The 16,003-nt window shown below is 54.2% G+C and overlaps 1 long non-coding RNA gene across 1 annotated transcript; it reads left to right on the top strand.

Annotated features, from left to right (window-relative positions):
• Positions 1–422: 422 nt before the first annotated feature.
• Positions 423–15,998, top strand: LOC133339044 (uncharacterized). Its single transcript, XR_009754674.1, has 3 exons — positions 423–519; positions 13,626–13,814; positions 15,876–15,998. It is a non-coding gene; the product is annotated as an uncharacterized LOC133339044 (long non-coding RNA).
• Positions 15,999–16,003: the final 5 nt, after the last annotated feature.

The raw sequence follows: 16,003 nt of genomic DNA, 5'->3' as shown, positions 1-16,003 counted from the left end.
GGGAGGAAAGTTGTGCGGAAGCCAGGGAGGGAGGGTTCGTGGAAAATTAACTCCCATTAAGTAATCCCTCGCAGCGGCCCCGTGGCCGTATCGCGAATTCCAGACACATTGACTGCATTCATTTTTACATATATAATTATTTTTATTCCTTAACAGCGTGATGGGTCCCGTTACGGATGAGACACCCCACGCTGCCCAGTTTCCGCCCCCCACCACCACAATTTATTGAACGCCCTCCCCCCCCCTCTCTCCTCCCCCACTCCACAACATCGCATCGGAAGTTGACACATCCGCTATGCAGATTGAACCCTCAGCCTAGTTGCTGTACTGCTGTGCCTTGGCTCAGTGATTCCATGTGGGCGACTCCACCTCTCGTGGGCAAGACCCAGGGGATGGCTGTACAGCGACATCTATGGGACACGTGAGAGAGGAAGGGGGAGGAGGGGGGACGGGGATGGGGGAAGCGAGGGGTGAGTCGGAGAGAACAAAGGAGGCAAGCGGGAGGTCATATCGCTGCAGGTACAATCCGCTATCTTCTAATGCAGGTTTAAATTAATGTTGTAATTACGCTGAACCACAGAGAGAAAGAGAGAGGAGGAGCGCTTGGACCTGAGGACACGCGCGCGAGTTCCAGACGTCGCGTTGGCTGCTGTCGAGGCGGTTGCGTTGTCACCACGTTATCAGCTCGGTCGGGTGGGTCGTCCGCAATATTTGGTTTGTCTCGCACGGTCGCCCCCTAGGGCGATTGTGCATCGCGGCTCCTCTTGCCTGATCACATCGTTACGCTCGCGGTCTCGGACATTTAACGCTGTAGGGGCAGCTCCGCCTTGGCAAAATAAGTCTTTTGTTCTTTGACACTGTTGTTGAAGACATACCTCGTGGTGGCTGTTAAGGGTGGCCTCAACTCGTAGCTTAGGTGGGGAGGGTAAGGCACCCCCTGCCCCCCACGCTGGTTACGCGGCTGTGTCGAGGCAGAGGAGGAGGGGGGGGGTGCTTGGGCAGCACGCGTCACGGCTCCAAGGCACGATGTCTGCTCTCGTCGAGACGAAGGACGGAGCAGAAACCGAGGAATGGAACGCGCCCGCGAGGAGATGGAGCGGTGAAATCAACCTCGTGAGGCGGCGGGATCGTGAGACTCACGGACGGCTTGGCGGGGGGGGGGCCTTCATCCAGCAGTGGATAAATCGTGGCGTGGCTGATGACGATGATTTACGACAGTATTTGATTAATCTACCGAGAGCCGTTCCGAGGGTACGGCGAGTCGGGACGACCGCCCGGGCCCCGCGCTTTGGGGGTCCTCACGTTTCGACGTTACCCGGTGTCAGATGTAAAACTTTCGATTTAGTTTGAGGGCGTCCGGGGGGGGGGCACGTGGTGGGATTTGCCCCCCCCCCGCACCTCTCCCGAACCCCACCAAGAGGCGTCCTGCATCTACCCAAATAATTAGGTCGCTATACACGGCAAACGGCGAACCGAAAATCTTTTCAGAATCTATTAACGGGAGATTCCGAAAGCCGCGAAACCGCCACCCGGTTTGCGGTGGAAAACTTCGTGGCGAACTCACGGATTTCAGAAACGCGGCGCCCCATTTATTTTCAACTGCCCGCGCCGAGAGATGGGGGGGAGGCCCGAACCTGTGATTCCGAAGTTACCTGCTAACCTTTTCTCTACTTTGCACTCCTATCGGGGTGTTGTTGTTGTCTCGTTGTAACTTGCGAACCCGCCGCTTTACTGGACATCTGTGAAAAAAGAGCTTCATAGCTCATCGGATTCCTCCAGGATGGCTAAAGATTCTGATCATGAAGTCCAGTGCACTGCTCGATCTTGATCTTGGCTTCGTAGGGTCTGGAACCGCAAGAACCCAGAGATAAATCCACCACGCATACACGTGGTGGTGGTGGGGGGGGGTCACACGCCGATGTCCGCACAGACGGGTTCACGAGCCCGTCTGCTGCCCTGTCACATCTGGGCCACCTCGCAGCTAGCCAAGCGGTGTCAGGGGTCACGCAAATCTCGTCGTCATCCGCCAACCCCTGCCTCTAGAGCGCTGGATCACAGGCGCGCGAGAGGCCACCACGCCCGGATAGCATCGTGCGCTCCCCCAGCCGTCACTACGACACTGGGGGTCGGGGGGGGGGCAACATCAGCCCCCCCCCCCCACCACGATCCTTTGTTTCCATATTTACCACGGCCGTCCTGGGTGGGTGCCAGGTTGGCGTCCACAGCTGAGATCTCCCTGTACCCTCTCTCATTCCCTTTCACTCTCCCTCCTCTCTCTCTTCCTCTACCTTTTCCACTCTCTTTCTCTCTGTCTCTTCCTCTACCTTCTCCACTCTCTCTCTCTCTTCCTCTCCCCTCTCTCACTGTCTCTTCCCTCCTCCCCTTTCTCTCCCAACCTCTCAATTGTCGTCTTTCTCTCTTCCTTCTCTCCATTTATCTCTCTCTCTCCTTTCTCCTGTCCCTTTCTTCTCCTTGTCTCTCCCTTCCATACATATTTTCTCTCGCTGCCCTTCCCCGTCTACCACCTCCCTGCCTCTCCCTTCTGCCCCTCTCCCTCTCTCCCTGCTGCCCCTCTCTCCCTGCTGCCCCTCTCCCTGCCTCTCCCTTCTGCCCCTCTCCCCCTCTCCCCCTCTCCCGCTCTCATCTCCCTCTCTCTCTCTCCCTGCCACCCCTCTCCCTCTCTCCCGCTCTCATCTCCCTACCTCTCTCCTCGACGCTCACAAGGAATGCTCATGTCCGCGCTCCCCGCCTCTGCCCTCCCCTCTCCCACCTTCCCTCTCATTGACTCTCCCTTTTTCCTCTCCTTCCACTCTCTCCCCCCTCTCCCCGTGGCTGCTGACAGATCATATGGTCGCAATAATGCGGAGCGCGCTCCCAGAGCCGCTGAATTATTCATGAGCGCGGGTTTTTGCATAATTCATCGCACAAGGTCCACTCAGGCGGCACAAACCTCCTGCCAAAGTGCCCCGGACTCATCACGGCATGCGCAGACACATTTGCAGCACACTCTGATCACGGCAGCACACCCACACAGCAGTACACCCATTCACAAACAGCACACATAGAGAACGGCAACACCCATATGGAAGCACACCGACACAGCAGCGCGTCTATACAGCAACATGTCTATTCAGTAGAGTCACGTAGAAGGGAAATAATAAAATAATAAAAATAAAACATAATAAAATACAATTCTCACGACGTTTCGGCCACAACGCAAGCAGCCGTCGTGATAATTATTTTATTGTTTTATTTTTTTATTTCCCTTCTACGTGACTTTACCGAAAAGAACCAAGAAGATGAATCTCTGCAGTCACGAACGCTTTAAATCGAAGTCTATTCAGTAGGCCATCCATACAGAAGCACACCTATACACCACCACACCTATGCAGCAGCAACACGTATATGGTGTTACACCCATATAGTAACAAACCTATGCACAAGCGGGACACCCATACAATAGCACACCAGCAGTAGCTCCGGGTAACCGCAAAAGCAACAACATAATATTGGTCATCAGCAAAGGCATCAGAAGCACCATCATCATTGTAATCAGCAGCAGTAGCGACAGCATCATAATCATGACACCCAGCATCCTCATTAATAGCAGCAGCATCTTCATCATCATAATCAAGAGCAGCAGCACTATCATCATCATCAGACGCATCAACATTAGGAGCAGCATCTTCATCATCATAATCAAGAGCAGCAGCAGCAGCACCATCATCAGAGGCATCAACATTAGGAGCAGCATCTTCATCATCATAATCAAGAGCAGCAGCACTATCATCATCATCAGACGCATCAACATTAGGAGCAGCATCTTCATCATCATAATCAAGAGCAGCAGCAGCAGCACCATCATCAGAGGCATCAACATTAGGAGCAGCATCTTCATCATCATAATCAAGAGCAGCAGCACTATCATCATCATCATCATCAGACGCATCAACATTAGGAGCAGCATCTTCATCATCATAATCAAGAGCAGCAGCAGCAGCACCATCATCAGAGGCATCAACATTAGGAGCAGCATCTTCATCATCATAATCAAGAGCAGCAGCACTATCATCATCATCAGACGCATCAACATTAGGAGCAGCATCTTCATCATCATAATCAAGAGCAGCAGCAGCAGCACCATCATCAGAGGCATCAACATTAGGAGCAGCATCTTCATCATCATAATCAAGAGCAGCAGCACTATCATCATCATCAGACGCATCAACATTAGGAGCAGCATCTTCATCATCATAATCAAGAGCAGCAGCAGCAGCACCATCATCAGAGGCATCAACATTAGGAGCAGCATCTTCATCATCATAATCAAGAGCAGCAGCAGCAGCACCATCATCAGAGGCATCAACATTAGGAGCAGCATCTTCATCATCATAATCAAGAGCAGCAGCACTATCATCATCATCAGACGCATCAACATTAGGAGCAGCATCTTCATCATCATAATCAAGAGCAGCAGCAGCAGCACCATCATCAGAGGCATCAACATTAGGAGCAGCATCTTCATCATCATAATCAAGAGCAGCAGCACTATCATCATCATCAGACGCATCAACATTAGGAGCAGCATCTTCATCATCATAATCAAGAGCAGCAGCAGCACCATCATCAGAGGCATCAACATTAGGAGCAGCATCTTCATCATAATAATCAAGAGCAGCAGCACTATCATCATCATCAGACGCATCAACATTAGGAGCAGCATCTTCATCATCATAATCAAGAGCAGCAGCAGCACCATCATCAGAGGCATCAACATTAGGAGCAGCATCTTCATCATCATAATCAAGAGCAGCAGCACTATCATCATCATCAGACGCATCAACATTAGGAGCAGCATCTTCATCATCATAATCAAGAGCAGCAGCAGCAGCACCATCATCAGAGGCATCAACATTAGGAGCAGCATCTTCATCATCATAATCAAGAGCAGCAGCAGCACCATCATCAGAGGCATCAACATTAGGAGCAGCATCTTCATCATCATAATCAAGAGCAGCAGCACTATCATCATCATCAGACGCATCAACATTAGGAGCAGCATCTTCATCATCATAATCAAGAGCAGCAGCACTATCATCATCATCAGACGCATCAACATTAGGAGCAGCATCTTCATCATCATAATCAAGAGCAGCAGCAGCAGCACCATCATCAGAGGCATCAACATTAGGAGCAGCATCTTCATCATCATAATCAAGAGCAGCAGCACTATCATCATCATCAGACGCATCAACATTAGGAGCAGCATCTTCATCATCATAATCAAGAGCAGCAGCAGCACCATCATCAGACGCATCAACATTAGGAGCAGCATCTTCATCATCGCTATCATAACACTATGTAACACGATTTTTGTTCCTGGGTAGTAAGTGTTACTTTTTAATTGGGTATGCCTAAAAAGTATAGAAACTGGCTCTTATTCCCCACAAACTTTGCTTTTGTGACCAGGACTTTACGTGAAGGCATGACACAAATGCACACCACGCGTTCTCATTGCAAATAGGTCAATTTCAAAATATCACTGTCCTGGTCACAAAAGCAAAGTTTGCGTGGAATAATAGCCACTTTCTGTACTTTTGAGGCATAAGCAATTAGGAAAGAACACTTACTACCCAGGGACAAAAACGTATTTTTGTTAAACAGTGTTATTAATGGAGTGGATTATTAATTTTGCTTTTGTGTCTTGGTCACAAAAGCAAAGTTTGTGGGGAATAATAATCATTGTATGTACTTTTAAGGCATAAGCAATTAGGAAATAACACTTACTACCCAGGAATATTTTTTGTTACACAGTGTAATCATCATCAGCGGCACCACCACCACCACCATCATCCAACGCATCAGGAGGCAGCGGTGATTAGAACTGCTTCACTTCTCGAGCCACGGTGCCATGAATCTCGCCCACAGCCCAGCGTCCATCGTACCGCCCCCCCCCCCCCGCGCCCTGGGCCGCCGTGGCCACGCAGAGGAGTTCCCGAGCGGAGAGCGGGGAGGAGTAGCAACGTCGTGAGTCACGGCCGAGCCATCCACTGCTGGACGACTGCCTCGACCAACAGCCTCGTAGCGTCTGGGGCGTTTGAGAGGGGCTGACACCCCCACACAACCCTCCCTGGGCTGACACCCCCCCACCCCTCCCTGGGCTGCCCCCCCACAACCCTCCCTGGGCTGCCCCCCCACACCCCTCCCTGGGCTGCCCCCCCACACCCCTCCCTGGGCTGCCCCCCCACACCCCTCCCTGGGCTGCCCCCCCACTCCCCTCCCTGGGCTGCCCCCCCCCACACCCCTTCCTGGGCTGCCCCCCCACACCCCTCCCTGGGCTGCCCCCCCACACCCCTCCCTGGGCTGCCCCCCCCCACAACCCTCCCTGGGCTGCCCCCCCACTCCCCTCCCTGGGCTGCCCCCCCCCAACACCCCTCCCTGGGCTGACCCACCCCTCCCTGGGCTGCCCCCCCCCCACACCCCTCCCTGGGCTGCCCCCCCCCACACCCCTCCTTGGGCTGCCCCCCCCACACCCCTCCCTGGGCTGCCCCCCCCCACACCCCTCCCTGGGCTGACCCACCCCTCCCTGGGCTGCCCCCCCACCCCTCCCTGGGCTGCCCCCCCCCACACCCCTCTCTGGGCTGCCCCCCCCCCCACACCCCTCTCTGGGCTGCCCCCCCCTCCGCCCAAGGCTCCCCCCCCCTCCCTTCTCGCCACCACCGCCCGGCTGTGTTCTGTAACCACCGCTGGCCATTTGGCTCTTTCTCTCTTTTTTTTACGATCAGCGGAAACAAGAAGATGCTCGGTGTAGTCGGCACTTTGCTTCGTTCATCATTTCTTAATTATTTTTAAAACTTTGCTTTATGTAACCCCCCCCTCTCGCTCACTCTCTCGCTCTCTCACTCACTCTCGTTCTGCACGCCTCTCTCAATGTGACGTCGTCGATCTCTCCATGGCACGGGTCGTCCTCTCGAGGCGGATTCTCTCCTTTGGCTGCAAATCCGACAGCAGTCTCGGCCATGAATTGTGGTTGCTTTGTGATCCAACCCGCAACCCCCGCCGCCGATGCGTGCGTGTGTATTTGTGTACTCGTGTACACGCGCACGCACACACACACACGCGCACGTGGTTATGCGTCTGTGTGGAGCGGTGAGCGCGCTGCGCTACAAACCTGGCCCTCCCGGGTTCGATTCCCGCTCACGGCCGACACACGTGACGATTATCGGAGCTGCTCCTGGGCCACCCCCAAGTCGACTCAGTCTCAAAATGAGTAGCTGCTACGGTGTTTGAACATCGCCACCGGGAAGACAAAGGCGGTCGGGCGTGGTGCTGGCCAGACACCCCCTTCGTGTGCCGTCCCGGCTTTCATAGATGCTCGCGAACAGCACTTGCCCCAACAGTCTGGTAAGGCTATACGGGGGATATTTGTCTTTGTACGTGTGTACACGTGTGTGTGTGTGTATCCGATTAGCACGGTTGGCTACGTACGGCACGAAAGAAGTTCAACACGCATACATACGTATGTGCACGTGTGTGGTATGCATGTGCGTGTGTGTGTTGTGTGCATGTCTGCGAAGTCGCAATTAGCCGCCAAATCGTTGCAGACCGATCGATGGTATCGGACACTTCACGCCAAAATATCCACCGTGAGGAAGGCGGTCGAGACAGGGGCCGCGGGGGACGAGGGGGTGGGGGGGATGGGGGGGGGAAGACGCGGGGTGGAGGGAGGGTTCAAGACCAGGCTGAAGGGAAGGAGGGAGAGGGGAGGGTTTCACCAGGGGATGGAGAGAGGGATGAAGGGTTGAAGGAGGAATAACGGGGAACCGAGGGAGAAATGGCGGGGGGTCGGGTAGGTGAAAGGGAGGGATGGAGGGAGGTGGGGGAGGTTAGGTGAGAGAAGCATTGAGAGACGCATTGAGAAAGGAGGTAAGGATGGAGGGAATCGAGGTGTGGAGGAGGAGGAGGCAATGGGGAATGTGAGATGTGATTGATGGAGGGAGGATGAGAGGGAGGAAGGAGGAGGGATGTCGGGTGACTTTAGAGAGGGAAGAATGGGATTGAGGGATGGATGGAGGAAGCGAGGGAGGGAGGGAAGGGGGGGGGTGAGCGGAGGGGTGTAGGAGCTGGGTGTATCGAAGCCCTCCGCGACATTAACTGTGCTGTGCTGAGCGTTCGTTATTTTTCCTCTCTTTGACGCGGCGCCACAAAGGCCTTTAATTACACGGGGCTGCTGGGGGGGGGAGAGGGGGGTTATGGGTGCGTGTGACGCGGAGTTTGAGATAAACAGACGAAACGCGCTCCGCCGGTTGCGTGCGGGGTGAGTCACGAGCCCCCCCCCTCACCCCCCCCCCCCGAGTGAGCCTTGACACGAGGCGAGGTGCCGAGTTCATTGTTCACGCGTGCTGTGTGGTGAGTGTGCTGTGTGGTGAGTGTGCTGTGTGGTGAGTGTGCTGTGCGGTGAGTGTGCTGTGCGGTGAGTGTGCTGTGCTGTGCGGTGAGTGTGCTGTGCTGTGTGGTGAGTGTGCTGTGTGGTGAGTGTGCTGTGCGGTGAGTGTGCTGTGCTGTGTGGTGTGCTGTGTGGTGAGTGTGCTGTGCGGTGAGTGTGCTGTGCGGTGAGTGTGCTGTGCTGTGTGGTGTGCTGTGTGGTGAGTGTGCTGTGTGGTGAGTGTGCTGTGCGGTGAGTGTACTGTGCGGTGAGTGTGCTGTGCGGTGAGTGTGCTGTGCGGTGAGTGTGCTGTGTGGTGAGTGTACTGTGCGGTGAGTGTGCTGTGTGGTGAGTGTGCTGTGTGGTGAGTGTGCTGTGTGGTGAGTGTGCTGTGTGGTGTGCTGTGTGGTGTGGTGAGTGTGCTGTGTGGTGAGTGTGCTGTGTGGTGTGGTGAGTGTTCTGTGTGGTGAGTGTGCTGTGTGGTGAGTGTGCTGTGTGGTGAGTGTGCTGTGTGGTGTGCTGTGTGGTGTGGTGAGTGTGCTGCGTGGTGAGTGTGCTGAGTGGTGAGTGTGCTGCGTGCTGAGTGTGCTGCAGGGTGAGTGTGTTGTGTGGTGAGTGTGCTGTGTGGTGAGTGTGCTGTGTGGTGAGTGTGCTGTGTGGTGAGTGTGCTGTGTGGTGAGTGTACTGTGCGGTGAATGTGCTGTGTGGTGAGTGTGCTGTTTGGTGAGTGTGGTTTGGGGAGCGTGGTTTGGTGAGTGTGGTTTGGTGAGTGTGCTGTGTGGTGAGCGTGGTTTGGTGAGTGTGCTGTGGTGAGTGTGCTGTGGTGAGTGTGGTTTGGTGAGTGTGGTTTGGTGAGCGTGGTTTGGTGAGTGTGGTTTGGTTTGATGAGTGTGGTTTGGTGAGTGTGGTTTGGTTTGGTGAGTGTGGTTTGGTGAGCGTGGTTTGGTGAGTGTGGTTTGGTTTGGTGAGTGTGGTTTGGTGAGTGTGGTTTGGTGAGTGTGGTGGGTGTGCTGTGTGGTGAGTGTGGTTTGGTGAGTGTGGTTTGGTGAGCGTGGTTTGGTGAGTGTGGTTTGGAGAGCGTGGTTTGGTGAGTGTGCTGTGGTGAGTGTGGTTTGGTGAGTGTGGTGGATGTGCTGTGTGGTGAGTGTGGTTTGGTGAGTGTGCTGTTGTGAGTGTGGTTTAGTGAGTGTGGTGGATGTGCTGTGTGGTGAGTGTGGTTTGGTGAGTGCGGTTTGGTAAGCGTGGTTTGGTGAGTTTGGTGTGGTGAGTGTGCTGTGTGGTGAGCGTGGTTTGGTGAGTGTGGTTTGGTGAGTGTGCTGTGTGGTGAGCGTGGTTTGGTGAGTGTGCTGTGGTGAGTGTGCTGTGGTGAGTGTGGTTTGGTTTGGTGAGTGTGGTTTGGTGAGCGTGGTTTGGTGAGTGTGGTTTGGTTTGATGAGTGTGGTTTGGTGAGTGTGGTTTGGTTTGGTGAGTGTGGTTTGGTGAGTGTGGTGGGTGTGCTGTGTGGTGAGTGTGGTTTGGTGAGTGTGGTTTGGTGAGCGTGGTTTGGTGAGTGTGGTTTGGAGAGCGTGGTTTGGTGAGTGTGCTGTGGTGAGTGTGGTTTGGTGAGTGTGGTGGATGTGCTGTGTGGTGAGTGTGGTTTGGTGAGTGTGCTGTGGTGAGTGTGGTTTGGTGAGTGTGGTGGATGTGCTGTGTGGTGAGTGTGGTTTGGTGAGTGTGGTTTGGTAAGCGTGGTTTGGTGAGTGTGGTTTGGTGAGTGTGTTGTGGTGAGTGTGGTTTGGTGAGTGTGGTGAGTGTGGTTTGGTGAGTGTGGTGAGTGTGGTGAGTGTGCTGTGTGGTGAGTGTGGTTTGGTGAGTGTGGTGAGCGTGCTGTGTGGTGAGTTTGGTGAGTGTGGTTTGGTGAATGTGGTTTGGTGAGTGTGCTGTGGTGAGTGTGGTTTGGTGAGTGTGGTTTGGTGAGTGTGGTTTGGTGAGTGTGCTGTGGTGAGTGTGGTTTGGTGAGTGTGGTGGATGTGCTGTGTGGTGAGTGTGGTTTGGTGAGTGTGGTTTGGTGAGCGTGGTTTGGTGAGTGTGCTGTGGTGAGTGTGGTTTGGTGAGTGTGCTGTGGTGAGTGTGGTTTGGTGAGTGTGGTGTGGTAGGTGTGCTGTGGTGAGTGTGGTGAGTGTGGTGGGTGTGCTGTGTGGTGAGTGTGGTTTGGTGAGCGTGGTTTGGTGAGTGTGGTGTGGTGAGAGTGCTGTGTGGTGAGTGTGGTTTGGTGTGGTTTGGTGAGTGTGGTTTGGTGAGTGTGGTGAGTGTGGTGTGTGTGGTTTGGTGAGTGTGGTGTGGTGTGTATGGTGAGTGTGCTGTGTGGTGAGTGTGGTTGCTGCGTGCTGAGCGTGGTCTGCGGTGAGACCCCGCTTCGCCTGGCAGCAGGGCGGGCGCGATGGCGGCAGGGCGAGACTTAAAGGGGACGAGAGGAATTTGCATTTAGATGCAGCGGTGCCTGGGGCGACCCCCCACCCCACCCTGGGCCCCCCTAACCCCCCCTCCCCTGCCCCCCACCCTCTGTTTTTATTGACTCCGTCGGGCGCGGCCGAGACACAGAGCGAAGCAGCGCAGAGCGACTCTGGACAGTAATTAATTCACAGCAGAGGACATGAACGCACACAGAGAGAGAGATGCACACGCAGAGATCCATACACACAGAGAGATGCATACACACAGAGATGCACACACACAGAGATGCACACACACAGAGATGCACACACAGAGATACATACACAGAGATGTACCCACCGAGAGATGCATACACACATCGATATACATACACACCGAGAGATACGTACACACTGATACACAAAAAAACTGAGACAAAGATCCCCCGTGTAGCCTGAACAGACGGTAGGGGCAAGTGCTGTTAGCGAGCACCTATGAAGGCCGGCACAGCACACGAGGGGGTGGGTGGCCAGCACCACGCCCGACCGTCTTTGTCTCCCCAGTGGCAATGTTTACACACCGCACCAGGTACTCATTTGAGGCTGCGTTAACCTCGGACAGGCCCAGGACCGGTTCAGATAATCGGCGTTGTGCCGTGAGCAGACATCGAACTCGGTCCGTCTGGTTCGTAGCGCAGCGCGCTAACCACTACGCTACCGCTTCATTCACAGACACACACAGACACGCAGGTGTCATACATTATTCATGCCGCAGCATCGAGCATACACGGACACACACACACAAACATGCGTGCATATAAATCACTGCGCATGCATTATGCATGCGACACGCATGTGTCACCACGCCGCGTGGCGAAGCTTCCCTGCAGCAGTTGGATATACGGGAGCGGTGGCGCAGTGGTTAGCGCACTGCGCTACTGCAAACCCGGCGCACCTGAGTTCAATTCCCAGCCGCGGCGTAATACGATACCTGGTTCATTGGTCGGTTCCTTATCCACAGCATAGGCTACCCCACCAATGTGCCTTCAGCGACAACTCGTCACTGGCCAACGCGGTTGAAGTGCGGCCAAAGGAGCCGTCGTGACCGGCAAGACAAGCCGCGGGTGAAGAAGGTGTTCGTCTGCAGTGCAAAGCTGCAGCTGCCGAGCTTAGCGGCGGAGTTTGGCGTCGAGGAGGCGGGCAAACACGTCGGGGGCGACGCAGGCCCCGGTGATGTGACGCGCACCGCAACGAGTCTCGAGACGGATGCGTTTGCACGTCAATTATAACAACCTCCCCCCCAGCCCCCAACCCCCCGCGCGGTCATCAGAAAAGACGTTTTACAAAATGTAGTTCTCATGCAGGGCCCCCCGTGGTGTAAACAAGAGCCCTCTCCATCCCTCGCCAGACGCTCCGTCTCTCTTCCAGCCTCTCTCGACTCGTGCGCTTTAAAGAAGGACCATTGCCCAGAACGTCACCTATTATATCTATTATGTTTTACGCTCACGGCGTTGTTATGCACGAATGCGTTGAGGTTGTTGTTGTTGCTTTTGATTGTGCACCACTGCAAATGCAACAGCGTCACCAGCTGATTCTGTTGTTTTTTTTTGTTGATTGGGATATGGAAGGAGAGAGCAGTGCCCGGAGAAACCCCTCGCGCGGCAGGAGGGAAAGCTTGCCCGGCACGGTGAGTTGGGGTGGCCATCGCCACGCCCGGCCGCCTTTGTCTCCCCAATGCTGTGGTTTACACACCGCACCATACACACAACAAACACCTACACACACACGCGCGTGCGCGCGCGCGCTGGAGAATGGATGCCCGCCCTCGTGACACGTGGCCACGGCTCCGCGGGGGGTGTCGCACCCGCATATGGCAGACGCCTTTATGCAAATGAGCATCCGTCCGCTGTTAATTAAAGGCGCTCTGAGGCCCCCCCTCCACCACCTCTCCCCCCGGCAGCTCTCCCCCTCTCACCCGAAAACATGGAACTGGAGCCAGCACCGGTTGACACTTGGGAGACTGCCTGGGAATACAGGGCCGGGTGCTTTCGGGCCGGGCTGCGACATTGTGCGGTATAGAACAGCGATGGATTATTGGATCCATCTGTTCGGTACTTTTGCATGCTGGTTGATCGCGACTAAGTGTGTGTGAAACTCCAGGCTTCGCTGGACTGTTGCAAGGTGGTGACCAGGAGATGGCAGTACAGCAAGTGGGCACGTGATTCCGTCTGAGTGAGCGGAGCTTTGAGTGTCACCCCACGGCATTACAGAGCGTTGTGGGTTTCATCTGGAGCTGTCCGGTCTCCTGTCACACCCTCCTGAAAATGAGTCTTGAGACTCAGCAACGCGGAGACTACAGATTCTACGAATGCAGTGGTGGCGCTCGTGCCGCACAGCAAGAACACCTGGGTTCGAGTCCCGACTCGAGCGCCTCTCTGCGTCGAGTGTGTATGTTCTTCACCTGTTCTGCAATGGGTTTCCGGATTTTCTGTTTTCCTCCCATAGTTGAAACAGATACAGTGTAACTGTCAATGGTCAAAACATCCCAAAGCTGAGTAATAATTCATGCAAATTATCTCAATTGCGAGCACACACGGCAGCAGCAATTATCGCTATCTATTATTTAAAAAAAATATTGACAGGACCCTCCTGAAGGAGGTTCCTGAGATTCAATGAGGCTAAACAGACGCGGGGATCCAATCCAGGGTGATCGGCTTCGGGATTTCACTCCAGGACAATCCGCTCCGGGCTTTCAATCCATGACGATCTGCTCCGGGCTTTCACTCCAGGATGATCCACTCCGGACTTTTAGTCCAGGATGATCCACTCCGGGCTTTCAATCCAGGGCGATCCGCTCCGGGCTTTCACTCCAGGGCGATCCGCTCCGGACTTTCACTCCAGGGTGATCCACTCCGGGCTTTCACTCCAGGACGATCTGCTCCGGGCTTTTACCCAGCGTGATGGCCTCCGTGATCCTTGTGAGTTGTCGCCACGCGATTTACAGTACCGTACTGCCATCGATTAATTACGTTCGTAAATAATCGTTCGGAGTCATCGTGAAGTGTCATCATCATTTGTTCAATTTTAGTAATCGAATTATTCACGATCGTAATATATTATAAAACGATAAATTGTTATCACCGATTATTATAACATAAATTATCATAATTAATTATCGTCGCCATGTATCGCCAACAACGGCCGCCAATTATCCTCACTTTAAAAGTCATCAATTACCATCACTTACCGTCATCAATTACCATCACTAACCGTCATCAATTACAGCAGTCCGGTTATCGCCGCTAAGACGGCCACCCCCACCCCCGCGCCGCCACTGTCACCGACGACTCCGATGATCGCCGGTCTTCTGTCCTGCGTCGAAGACCCATCGCCCGAAACGTCGCTAAATTCTCCGCCCCAAACATCGGCACTGCTGGGAAGCTTTAAGCGGGGTCGAAGCTGCTGAGCTTTGGGCGCGTGATGGGGACACGTGCCTGGGGTGGTGCTCACGAGGGCGCTCGGAGGTGGCTACGCTGCGGTGGATTTTTGAAACTGTCTGTGGGGCGCTGTGAGTGTTACCTCGCACGAAGCTAGAACTGGTGGCGAGTGACTAGTGGCTGATTCATCTTCTTGGTTCTTTCGGTAAAGTCACGTAGAAGGGAAATAATAAAATAATAAAACATCATAAAATACAATTCTCACGACGTTTCGGCCACAACGCAAGCAGCCGTCCTCAGGTGAAGAACAGGTCTGTCGGAAAGACAGCGTCTGAATGAACACCACCAAGCTTGGCAACGTGTTCATTCAGACGCTGTCTTTCCGACAGCCCTGTTCTTCACCTGAGGACGGCTGCTTGCGTTGTGGCCGAAACGTCGTGAGAATTGTATTTTATTATGTTTTATTTTTATAATTGTATTATTTCCCTTCTACGTGACTTTACCGAAAGAACCAAGAAGATGAATCCCTGCAGTCACGAAAGCTTTAAATCGAAATTTAGTGGCTGATTGGTTAAGGTTAGGGGTGTGGCTAGTACTAGTACTAGTGGCTGATTGGTTAGGGTTAGGGCTAGAGCTGGTACTAGGGGCTGGTTGGCTCGTGTGTCTGCCAGTCCGTGAACGTGCATGTGACCTCCTGCGACGAGCCTTCGAGATTTCACGTGGCTTCAAAGTGCACCTAGCTTGGCACATGCGACGTGGTGACGTGACCGCTACTTAGTGGCGAAAAGCGGTTGTTGTTGTTGTTCATGTGTGTAAATATGCATCCGTGTTTGTTGTTGATTTGAAGCTTTCGTGACTGCAGGAATCCATACTCTTTGGTTCTTTCGGTAAAGTCACGTAGGTAGAAAATAAAATAAATCACGACGTTTCGATCGCAACACAAGCGGTCGTCCTCAGGCGGAAAAAAATGTAATCCAGCAGTCCACTGCAGTGAACTGCTGGATTATATTGATTTATTTTATTTTATACCTACGTGACTTTACCGAAAGAACCAAAGAGTATACGTGTTGGTGTTTATCCATGTGGGTGTATATGCGCGTGCGTGTGTGCATGTGTATTTGTCTTTGCATGGAACGGTGGCGCAGTGGTTAGCGCACCGCACCTACCCCAGTTCGATTCCCGCTCACGACCAACAGCCAGTGACGATCATCTGAACCGGTGCTGGGCCTCCCTTTAGGTCGACTCAGCCTCAAATGAGTACCTGGTGTGACGTGTAAACGTCGCCACTGGGGAGACAAAGGCGGTCAGGCGTGGTGTTGGTCACCCACCCCCACGCGTGCCGTGCCGACCTTCATAGGTACTCGCTAACAGCACTTGCCCCAAGAGTATTTAGAGGCTACACGGGGTATCTTTGTCTTTGTGTGTGTGTGTGTTATTTGCGTGTGTGTTGTACGCCTGCAACTGCACGCGCCCCGCATGCAAATCAGCCCCCGGCGAGCCGATCCCCCCCCCGCCCCGCCCCCCAACTAAAGCCCAGCCTCGCGCCCCCTCCCCTTGACCCCCCCTGATCCCCCGTGCCTCTGTCCCCACCCCCTCCCACAGGCCACCCCACGGCGGCTCCATTCGAGCGGCAGGGAGCGATGGGGGGGGTGAAGAGAACCGCAGCGTTCCTGCAAATTCCATGCTCACTCCACTGCTGGTGGAAGCGCTCCCACTCGAGGAAGCTTTAG

This window comes from Lethenteron reissneri, chromosome 8 (genome assembly GCF_015708825.2).
Source record: "Lethenteron reissneri isolate LAM-NWPU_2019-01 chromosome 8, ASM1570882v1, whole genome shotgun sequence".
In the NCBI taxonomy this organism is placed as follows: Eukaryota; Metazoa; Chordata; class Hyperoartia; order Petromyzontiformes; family Petromyzontidae; genus Lethenteron; species Lethenteron reissneri.
Note: the sequence above shows the minus strand (reverse complement) of the source record. Positions and strands in the feature narration are given on the sequence as shown.